The sequence below is a fragment of the Barbus barbus genome (genome assembly GCF_936440315.1).
Source record: "Barbus barbus genome assembly, chromosome: 35".
Classification (NCBI taxonomy): Eukaryota; Metazoa; Chordata; class Actinopteri; order Cypriniformes; family Cyprinidae; genus Barbus; species Barbus barbus.
Window position 1 is genome coordinate 13,521,689 of NC_136763.1, and position 12,103 is coordinate 13,533,791.

The following is a 12,103-nucleotide window of genomic DNA, read 5'->3' on the forward strand; positions in this document are numbered from 1 at the left end:
ATATTCAATCTATGTGACCTTCAGGTCTAGCTGCTTCATTTCCTATCTTCTCTTAAGCATTAATATCAAATTCTTAGCACTTTCATCTCAGAAAGGCAGAGGTGTTTCTTTTTAAACAGGATTACAGCTATGTAAACCAAACAGTGGCAAAAATTGTGAAACTCATAAGGCCTCAGGCTCATTATATAGGTGCCACAGTCACAGAACTGTCCAAGGAATAAAACATCTATGATTGTGCAGTCACCCTTTTAAGAGTATGTAATAATGACATAAACGTAGGTAACCATGGCTACCAAACAGTAATGGGCCACCTGTGGGCAACTGACTCAGTGAGGAAACCAGTAGTTTCAAAACATTGATGAGATCGCATGTCTGGATAGAATAAAAATGCTGTTTGTTCAACACTATGGTCGATTTGACTACAGTTCTCGTATCATGTTAAAATTCTCAGTTATCACGCCCTTACATTAGTCACAAAAAAGAGGTGTGAAATGTGAGAAAGTTCAAAATAGCCTACCTCCCATTCTCATTTTGAGATAGGCCTATGTATTGTGAGCATCTGCCAAATATAGTCTTTCCAATGCCTAAAACGGTGCTGAAAACATACTAAAATCCAAAATGTGATTTTTGTCTTTCTTCCTTTGCAATTATATTTAATAGACATTGGCAAACCAACTTAAGATGCATTTCCGCCATCTACTGGACTGGAGTGATGTGAATTTTGAAGCCGCAATGCAAGTTGCTATATAAGGACTACAACTGTCCTCTGACTTTTCAAACTGGTAAACACACATACTTGTGGTAGTTGTAGTCCTTATGTAGAAACTTGTTAGCAACTTATATATTTTTTTCCAATAATAACAGCTTTAAAATTCACATCTGAAGTATGGCTGCTAACTTATGTTCTAGAACAAAGAAAGTGTTATTAAGTAGGGTCAAGCACAAACTTTATTTTTTTAATGAACTCAAAACTGCTGTAAAAATAAAAATAGTGTAAAAATAAATAGGCTATTAAAAAAAGAAAGTCCTGACTGGAAATGCTAGGCTAAATCTCTTTTTGATTTTCAGGACTACAAGTTAAACCGCCCTATTTAGTACACCGCTGGCTTTATGACTAATATTGGGGTCTTTTCCAACCGTCTGTAAATAATTAAATCGCGTAAAAATATCTCTGCGCACTACTGCGTCCATAGCTACATATCTGCCTTTACAATTTACCCTGTCTAGCAACTCGAGGTGTTGGGAATTCTAGGATCTGACCATTCATTTGCTTCAATTTTCCTTATGATCCACCTTAAATGACTGATCCCACACAAGTCCCTCCCTCTCCGCCGCAGTTCTCCCAACCCTTTCAGCCTGAATCTCTATCTTCCCTCTTTCGATTTCCAGCCTCGGCAACCAGTGATTTAAACTGTCTCTTTCGTTGAGCGGTGAAAGGTTGCGTTTATCCGCACTTTTCGCGGCGGTTAAACGGGGATTAAAGAAATAGAGCAGTTAACACGTAGAAAACAAGACTGAAAAACCAAAAAAAAAACTTGGATCTGTTGCGTTTGCGTTCCGTAACCAAAGCGGAACATACCTCAGTCCCTCTTGTGATTATTTCCTCTTTTCTCTGGACGAGAAAAGGCTGTTGGATTGGGTTCTTAGCGGCGTGATATAAGAAGTTTATACGTTTTTAGCCTAAACGCGGAGGTCATATTTTACATGTAGGAAAAGTGACTAATCCCATGCTGCTGGTTGACTGACACCAATTCTAAAGTTAGTTCCCAGATGCGGAGTAAACAAACACGGTTTGGAAACGAAGAAAGACATTGCCTATCCGTGCAAGCGTTTACTTAGAGACCCTTTGCGTCTTTCTTCATTGGGAGTTTTGAAGAGAAGGCTTGTTTTTGAAGAGCAGGGCTTGTTTCTCGATGCACTGAATGAGGAGGAACGTCCCATGTGCGGCTTGCACTCTTTCTGACAACCCTTCAGCATCAAGGTAGGTTTATTTTTCCTGTTTTATTCTATTAATTCCCTTCACTTTGATGTTCCTATCCACAGGTGTGCGTGTGCATGTTGCATCTTGTAAAAGTTCCTCAAAGCCACGCCGTATTTGCTCAGGAGACCTGTTTTTGCCTGTTGCAAGTAATCATTTCTGCACAGCTTTTCAGTGAGCGATTTAATCGTTTACAGATATTGCACTAGTTCACTGTGAAAATCGCTTTTTTTGGTATTCCAATACCGTATTATAACTACCTATTTCACGAAAACGCTACACTTATCGTTTCTTATGTCGTTATTTATGTTTGTGTTGGCGTATTTTAGTGCTATTTCATCATTCCTGTCAGTGCAGTCACATAACATTGAGGTGTACACACTACTGGTAAATAGGGGCTTTTAATGGGCAGAAACAAACGGGTACATTTGATGTGAAGAGTAAAGAGGCTCTCTTGCTGATTGATAAAGAGGTAATCAGTCGATCCCTCTGACGTCACCCCCTCGGGTAAGGTCTCTCGCGCTTCTCTGGGTGTGTCCTCGCGCTAGTGCGTCGAAGGGGAAACCCTGCAATTTGTTCTCCGTGAGGAGCTTCGGTTCTCTGTCCTGTGAGGAGAGCTAAACCTGCCCAGTTGTGTCAGAAAGAGAGGAACACGAGGCACATAAGCTTTCTGGTTTGTGTTATGTTAAACTATGAATGTTAAATGAAGATTCATGTGCGATATTAACGGTTAAAAGCTCTCGTCACCTTCAGGTGTCTTGTGATCGTAGCAGTCGTGACAACGTCTCGAAACACTTTAAAAAACGGTATCAAGCCTCCTGATAACATCAGGTTTTAGTATCAAATAAGTAATTCACCTATAAATGGAGGTTTAGCAGAACGTTAGGGATGCCTCAGTCAGTATTGACTTCAATTGGACGGTTTCCCATACAATGAGATTGAATGTGAGGCTGCCATTCTGACAAACATCCTTTGTGTTTCGCCTTAGAAAATTGGTCAAACAGGTTTGACATGGCATTAGCGAGAAATTATTTCATTTTTGAATGAACTATTCGACGTTGAAGCTGGTGTTGTATATTTTGTGTAAATGGTCATCTTGAGGGCCACTTTAGGACTTTTGACCCTCAAAAGGTCAGGTTGTGTTTATTTTTTTAGGTTTCAACATGTTTTCCCCCTTGCAAAAATGCTATCTAGATGTTTTGGAGGGCTGATAGTCCTGTGACACAAATCATAGCAGTTAGTTTGTTTACAATGTCACATTCACAAAGTCTCCTTGTGTGGAAACTGGAAAGCCACCTTTTTGTTTTTACGGCCCACGGGGGATGTTCACAAGCTAATCTTCTATTGGTGTGAGCATGATTTATTTTGTGGAAATTTATGATAGATGTTTAGTATGCCCACAGAATAATCAAGAAGAGAAAGGTCAGTCATTATGAAATATGCTGTGATCACATTTAATCTTATCCCTGTAAATCCACTGTAATCCAGGAGAATCCATCCCAAGGCTGAAAGACTGTTGTTAACCAAATGAGAGTGATTGAAATTCACAGAGATCACGGTGTCATGCGATAGATTTGCAAACAGTAGCCTACACTCTGCGTGTTTAAATGTGGAGCATTGTGTGTGCAAATACCGCTCATTTTTCAGGAGAGTTTATTAGTAATTGCGAAGAACCTTCTTGAGGACATCAGTAAGCAGATATCACTGCTGAACAATACCACTTGTGTATGCGTTCATGTGTGTGGGTGTGCTTGTGCATGCTTTAAACTTTACATAACCTATAGGGTGGGGGTGTTTGGAGCTATCGAGAAGTTTTCTTCTCTAGTGATATCTCCAGCCGACTGATGCAATTTATTGTTGTGCATATCAAGCTGTGTTTACCCTGCAGAGCATCTGTTCCCTCTAATTAGGGGAGAATTGTACTTTTCAGCCTCCCTCCTCAGACATGATCATGGGCGCTGGTGGTAACATCAGTCTATATAGTGACTCTGGTCTCCCTGGTGTGACTACTGGCTGTAAATGGGAAAACTATATCTTCCAGCTCAGACTGTTGTGCCGAAAACACGACTAGAGGCACTTAATGAGCTGTGGGGGATTGTTTAGCCTGAAACAGTGAGGGGGATGTACCTGTTGAATTGGGCTAAAATGGAAAATAAGGCCTTTGTTAGTAGGAGTAGAAGCTCCTGCATGCTGTCGCATAATGGTGAAATTTCAAAACATGCACTGGTAACATTTCATGGAAGAAGCTAAAGGAATGAGTTGTATTTTGCAATTTGTCAAAGGAAATCAAGCCTATTTTTAGGCACCCTTGTTTAATTACAAGTGATTACTGCTGCCCCCTCAAATTCTAATTGGCATTGTATGTTTAAACGTCTTTTAATTTCCAAATCATTCCCAAATTTTTCATTGAGTTCTCATTACTGGATTTTCTTTTTCTTATTTTTTTTGTAAATCAGCATAAATTTCTGCAATATGGTATTGAGAATAGTAGGGGATGCTTTAAAGTTGAATGTATGTTTTTATTAGTAAAAAATGTATGGCAGGGCTTCGTTTAGTCCATTGCTAATTGCTATGATCTCATGTGAGTTGTAGATTGCTGGATGGGAGAAATTATTGTCCCACCTTTGCGCTGGTGTACACAACATCAAAGTCGGCAAGAATTGGTTGTGAGAGGAGGACACTTAGTTATCTTTATTAAAGTTTATGGGGTCATATGAATAAATGATGTGCATGGATAAATAATTTATAATAAACAGTGCAATAATATATATATAAAAAAAAAAGAATAGTCAATTTCATGGCAACTTTAATATCACAATGCCCTAGAAAATATAATTTATAGGGCTTTTGATTAATTGTATTTATTTATATTTATTTAATAGCGATAACTTTCAAATAATAGATCTTATGTGTAATTAGCAAAATGCAATGACACTTCTAGCATGAATTATGCAACAGTGCACTTCTCTTGGTGATTTGCTTGTGATATTTGACGTGTTGAGCTTTGATGAATGATTATTTTCTAAAGAAAATTCTGAAGGAAGTTTTGACCAGACATTTTCGTTCCTTTTTGATTATTGGTTGAAAAATGATCCGGACATTTTCTTAAAAGATTTTGTGAGACTGACGCATTAACCTTTATGTAAAACAGGCCGCCAATGAGACTTTAAATTAAAATATATGCAGTAATATATCTTTGGCAGGGGAATAAAGAAGCAGTGTTTTTTCCTCAGCCATTTCTGTACAGTTAGGGCAGACACTGTGTTACCCTTCTATTACACATTAACATCATCTTGGGTCGAAAAAAGCATTTCATGCATGCTGCTTTTCATTCCCTGCCAGCAGTATGTTACAAAGATTTCTTTTGCATCGTTTTCCCTGTAGTTTGCTTGTATTTAGGACATTAGCACTGCTAAATAGGAGAACGTTTGTACCAGGGTTCAGTGTGGCAGTGTAATGATTACAGAGATCAGGTGATTCTTAGCATCTGCGTGTTGTTTTCTTCTTCCTTGTCAGACAGCATGGCGTGCATGCTCAGATGTGATGGCAGAACAGCACGACCAATGCAGGGATGCCGCTATTCACATTGGCTCAGCTTGGGTGAAATAGTGAATGCGCAAATAAATGCATAAATAAGTAATTTTGCATTAGCGGCGGGGTTTAGTGGAGCGTGGATGTGAGGTTGCCCGGCATGCGGTGGCAGGAGAAAGATCTCTGCTGACTGAGATAAAGAGAGGGGCCTCCCTGTAACAGATGCTCATACTCGTTTTTCTGGAAAAACAAACATGCTTTTTTATTTGTACGTTCCAATCACAGCGAGCTTCAACATTTGTGTTATCACTGGGAGCTAGTGAGGGGTGGTTTCAGCCCCCCTTCCAAATCACCCACAACTAGTTGTAGTCTAAAGATGTGCTCTCTTGCTTTATCTCGTTTTTTTCTCTTGCCTTCATTCACTCACTGCATTACTCTGTCTGTCTTTTCTGTTTCTATTTATCTTTCACTCTCCCACTTCTGTGTGATGTTTAATGCAATACTAGGGGTGTGTTTGTGTGTACGATGATGTTTGAGTGTGCGTGATTGCTGGTGATTCAACAGTCTTTAACTGTGTTTGCAGTTGCATCAACATTAGCTAGTAAGCGAAGAGAGTGTGTGTGTCCTTAAGTGTGTGTTTGTGTACATGACAGATACCATTACCGGGTACCTATGTGGGTTTCCATAGAGGATGTGTTTCCAGGCTCCGCTTCTTCTCTGCATGTAATCACAGTGCAACATATTGGCTGCTTGGGTAGGTACTGCATTACATAGCAAAGTGGTTGTCGTACTTGTCCGATGTAGTATGCCTGATCAAATCAGACCATGCAGCCTCACCTTAAAAGCTGTGCAAAATCTCTTGAATCTCCCCAAAAAGAAAGTGAAGTCAGACACATTGCATGTTAAGTTAGGAGTTTTTAAAACTTTTTTTTAATCAAATTAATAATTTTATTCAGCTAGGATATATATTAAATTTATCAGACATAACTGTAACGAAAATATCTTTGTCACTTTGATCAATTGAATGCATTTACAAAAAATTATATTTCAAATAAATGCTGTTCTTTTGAATTTTCTGTTCATCAAACAATCCCAAAAGAAAATGTATCTTTGTTCCTACCAAAAAAATTAAGCAACATAACTGTTTTCTTCATTGATAATTAGGGCTGGGCGATATTCCTCCAAAAATTATCAAAATAAAATTTTTCACATCAGTTCATATTATTTCATTATCACGATAAATGGCAAATCCTTGTTTCTTTAAAGTTTAAAGGCAGATTGTTTTCCTCTTTTTTTTTTTTTGGTTAACAACTGTTTATTGAATTTTATTCTGTGGAACAGTAGTACAAAACAAAAAGCAGCTGTACAAATTTAGAACCCACCCCAACTCATCCCACCCCTTGGTAGACTTAAAAATAAATAAATAATAATAAAAAATATATTAATTATTATTAATAGATAAATAAAATAACTTTTACAAAGATTTTAGAGAAGACACAACATTAAAAGCTGAATGCCATGAATTAACAGTTTTCACGTTAGAGCCATGTATACGAGAAGTAGAGAGTTCCATCGAGATAATGTCCAACAAATACACAGTCCAGGTTTGTCTGTCCATTGTGTGAGGAGGATTCCAACGGTTGACCAGCAATTATTTTGCTGCTGTGAGAGCAACTAACAGTAAAGATCTTTGTTGGACGGACAAGGTGAAGTCCCAAAAGTCATTCATGAAAAAATGGCGCGGAGTCAAACATATCTCAGTACCCAACAAAAATGATAGGTCCTGTGAGAGCTGAGTCCAAAAAGGTGAGAGAGAGGGGCACTCCAAAAAAAAAAGAGATTACACTTAGAAGACGACAGATTCATATAAAAACGTTTCATTGGAGTCAAGTAAACCCTATGCAGCAATTTCCAATGAATTAGTTGGTGACCAGTGTTGGGTAAGTTACTTTCAAAAAGTAATTAATTACAGTTACTAATTACTTCATCAATATTGTATTTAAATTACTTTACTAATTACTCTATCTGAAAAGTAACTTAGTTACTCAATAAGTAACTTAATTATTCAAATCGCTAATTAGGCTACATCTTAAAATCCCTATAAACCTTAATAGAAATTAAACTCTATATTCTTTCAATTCGAGTCAAACATAGAATATTTTAGCCTTTTAGCTTTAAAACAACTGTAATACTTAAACATTTTTATGAAAAAAATGTAACCACCTTTGGTTAACAAATAGAAATACTCTGCAAAATATCTGAATAACAAAAAGGCTTAAAAGTTAAACAATACATTTCAGTTTGGCAAGATGTTCAGGAAAAACCCAACTAGTAAAATCTGTACAGGTTTATGTCAAAATAACACGTTAACTGAAAGAATAAATTACAGAAATGATCTTCTCTGCTGAATAATGTCAGATCGCGCTGTTCTTATGAGGTAAATTTCTCATAGCAGGTCTTCTTTCAAAAATGATGAATATTAGATTATTTTTTTTTTCTTAATATTTTACTTTTTTTTTTGTATCTAGGTGAGGGCATATGCGCGCAGGTGACTGCATATAATGAGCTCAGACACGGGAAAGACTGTACCTTGCTTTAGTTTCATACGGATTGCATAATCAGAAACATTAGTATTTAATTTGAATTCGTTCAAGTGTCAAGTAGACACTTCAAGATTTTTAGATTCTATTGATTTTAGCCTTATATGTATCTGAGTCAGAGCCGGCGCCAGGGCACCTCCATCAGAGGGGCATTTGAATTTCTGGGGGGGGGCACAAATCACGTTTTGTGTGTGTGTGTGGCGGGTGGTGGTGGTGGCTGGGGGGGTTCGGGGTGGGATGGGAAGCGTGCAATCTGTGATTGCGTGCAGTTTCTGACGCTCGCTAAAGCGTGCAATCGCTTTCTTATGTGCGCTGTTTTACCGGTTTCACTTTCGCTTTCGAAACGATCACGTTCAGCAAGAAGGGGAGAGGATGGAAAGTGGGGGGCACCGTAACTCTGCCCGCGAATGCCCCCTCTTGGTGCCGGCCCTGATTTGAGTATTTAAGGTTTCTCTGTGAATCAGGAAAATCTGAAAGTGAACGCACCCGCACGCGGAGGGTTAAAGCCGCTGCATTCAATATCTTTAGACGGTAAATTTAGATTTCAAATTCAATATTGCTTTTAGAACTGTTGAAATTATTTACTGTATGTAACGCAAGTACTTTATAAGTAACTGTAATTAAATTACCTAAAAATGAACAGTAATCCCTTACTTTACTTTTTCAGTGGATAAGTAATTTAATTACAGAAACGCGTTACTTAGTAACGCGTTACACCCAACACTGTTGGTGACTTAGGGTTTTTAGAAGACAATTTAAACATACCCCATACCTGATCGGAATATAAAACATCCACATCCTCATTAAGATCCTTAACCCAAACAGTTGTAATAGATAAAAGTTTGTATGAATGCTCAAGAAGAAAGAGATATATGATTGAAGCAGAGGAGGGAGATTCCTCTGGAGGAAGGATTAGTTTGTGCAAAGGGTGAACAGGCAGTTGAGAGTTCCAAGGCACCCCATATGCCTGTAGGGCCGATCTAATACGCAAATACATAAAAAAGGAGGTGCCTGGCAGATAATATTGAGTTTTAAGATTCTGGAAGGATTTTAAACCACTATCATCATAGATATCTCCCAGAGAGTTTACTTTATTATGAGTCCATTGCGGACAATGAAATGGAGTACTTCCTGACAAAAGGTTATTATTATGGAAAATAAGCAAATGCTAATGCCATTTTGTAGCTAGTTGTGAACGTCTTTCAACATACCTCCATGTGGAGAGGAGGTGGGTTACAATGGGACCAAACCGAGATTTACACTGCCTAAGCGGAACTCTCGAAAAAACAAGATGCATCAATTTATACGGATAAACAATAGATTCTTCAATTGCTCTCCAAGACACAGAAGCGTCAGGATCAAACCAAACTGCTAAAGGGAGGAGGGAAAAGGCTTGAGCATACAGTCTAAAATTAGGGAAAGAAAGACCTCCATGTAATCTGTTGTAAAGTAGTCAGTTTAATATGAGGAAGTTTCCCATCCCATATATACCGTGAAACATGCATCTAGTTTGTTCCAGTAGCCAACCGGTGGAGCGAGAGGAATCATGGAAGAAAAGAAATTGATATGTGGGAGAACATTCATTTTAATCACTGATATATGGGCCTGAAAAGAAGTAGGAAGACGAGACCAATTTTCCAAATCTGAGGATACTTTGGCTAGAATACATTATAGTTTTTTGAGACGATTTCCTGCAGGGAAGGAAAAACATCTATCCCCAAGTACTTAGTTTTGAACCAATGGAAAAGATATAGAAAGGAATCAATTTTAGAATTGAGGGGAAGTAAACATGACTTACTCCAATTAATTTTAAACCCTGAGAGAGATCCAAAATGGTCAAATAAATTCAGCACATGAGGAATAGGATGTGACGGCATCTCCAAAAACAATAAGATGATATCCGCAAACAAAGAAGTATGATGATGGGTATTCCATATATTTATGGGAGAAAATTTCAGATTGTCGGACCGCTTGAGCTAAGGGTTCCAAGGATAGGGCAAATAACAGAGGAGACAGCGGGCAACCCTGACGAGTACCTCGATGTATAAAGAATGGGTTAGAGCGAACAGCACCTGTGAGAACAGTGGCTGCTGGATTGGCATACAGAACTTTTATCATATTTATGAAACTTGATCCTAGACCCAGATGCTGTTGAACCACCCATAAATAGTTCCATTCTAGCTGGTCAAAAGCTTTCATTGCATCTAGAGATAATACTGCTCAAGGAGAGGACAAACTATTCTTTGAATTAATAATATGATATAACCTGTGCAAGTTATCCGAAGCGATATTTAATGAATCCTGTTTGGTCATGATGAACTAGCCTATTCATAAATTTCTGTAGACAATGAGATAGTACTTTAGCATATCATTTAACATCAGACCCTATCAAAGAAAGTGGCCGGTAACTAGAACAGGAAGTCGGATCTTTATTTTTTAACAAGAGAGAAATAACAGCTATATTAATGGATGGGTGAAATGAGCCTTGAGTAACTGAAAAATTTATATCTAACAATTTAAAAACATGGAGCGTTCACAATTCGCATCTAGAAACGCAAGCTGTACCGCTTTCTCTTCTTTCAAAGCGCACCGGAGCTTGTGCTCTCGTGGTGTTTGCCGTTGCTAAGCAACCATGAGCAGCGCTCGCCTTGACGACGAGAAGGTTTCACGCGTCTACAATTACGTAACGAAACTTGCACGCTCAAACATGTATGGCTGTATAAATCCAATTAAGCTACTAGAGGTAGTATCAGTAGCATCCATTCAGGTTGTAGCAGTATTTGAAAGTTGAGAGAGATGGCCGCTTTCCCGCGAGTGGGCATGGTTTCAACGACGACAGCGGACACGCCCCCAGCGTTTGAGAGCAGAGAGTCCTGATTATTTTTCAAAGATTTTGATAACTTATTTTAGTTACTTAGTGTTTTTTTTTTTTTATCATTCAAATTTAGCTGGGCGGTTAATAACACATTTTTCAGTTTTTTATTTGTAAGACTCAGAACACATATTTTAATATCACTTTACACGGACTTTAAATGCATGCGTATTTGTAAATGCTTTCGTTAATGCTAATTTTGACAACTTTAATATACATGTGCAACTTTGTATGTTGTATACATAATATATTGTATATTATGAATACATTTATCATAAATCTGATTGACTTACATTTACTTTACTTTGTCATTTAGCAGATGCTTTAGCGACTTACAAATAAGAAAAAGTAACTAAAACTAAGTCAAAACTCTGTAAATACTATATACGCACATTTAAGAAAATAAAGAAATTAAATAAAATTGACAAATGCATACAACAACATTTCAATACTAAACATTTAAATGAAAACAAAAGAAGCTTAAAACAATTCAAAATATTAAAACAACAAAAGGCATGAGTATAATAATGCTTCTAACATAACACTAAGCCAAACACCAAAAAACAACTACGTGTATGTACAGCCACACACACATATACATACATATAAAAATAAATTAAATATATATTATTTCATTTCCATATAGTATGAAGTACTAAAATTAAATAAAACTAAAACTGAATAAACAACCTATACAGACATCAACACTGAGCCAAGCACACGTTTTAAAAGAACAACAACTTACTTGCACATAGTAAGAAATGGTTATAAAAACTGAAACATAAGTGAAACAAGTTGTAGGAAAGAGGAAAAATCAAAAGCGATACTTATATCCTTTGCTGGTGGAGTCGCACGGTAGAGTCGATGGTCTTTAAACTCTTCGGTCTTCACACAAGGAGGGCTTTACACGACGGCTGCTGCGGTATAATAACCTTTTTTATACCCATCTAACAAATCACTATTTGAATTCAGCTGAACCCACTTAACTGTTTATCACAAAAAATGGCCAAGCAAGTGCAGACACTGACAAGGTACGCGATACAGTATGAGACCAAACGCGATTTCAGCAAGTCTCAACTCAATAAACAAAAGTGTTTCCTAGCAACGGCAACTGCGCTAAAC

At 37.6% G+C, this 12,103-nt stretch overlaps 1 protein-coding gene across 5 annotated transcripts in view; it reads left to right on the top strand.

The window, feature by feature from the left end:
• The first annotated feature begins 1,371 nt into the window (after window positions 1-1,371).
• Window positions 1,372-12,103, top strand: part of LOC306855264 (plasma membrane calcium-transporting ATPase 4-like) — a 107,105-nt gene continuing 96,373 nt past the window's right edge. For 3 of the 5 annotated variants that reach the window (XM_079393822.1, XM_079393818.1, XM_079393821.1), the window contains exon 1: window positions 1,372-1,981. The gene's annotated coding sequence lies outside the window, so the exon portion shown is untranslated. Of the gene's footprint in view, window positions 1,982-2,499; window positions 2,652-12,103 lie in introns of those variants that run through there. The other 2 variants (XM_079393819.1, XM_079393820.1) reach the window with 1 other exon arrangement.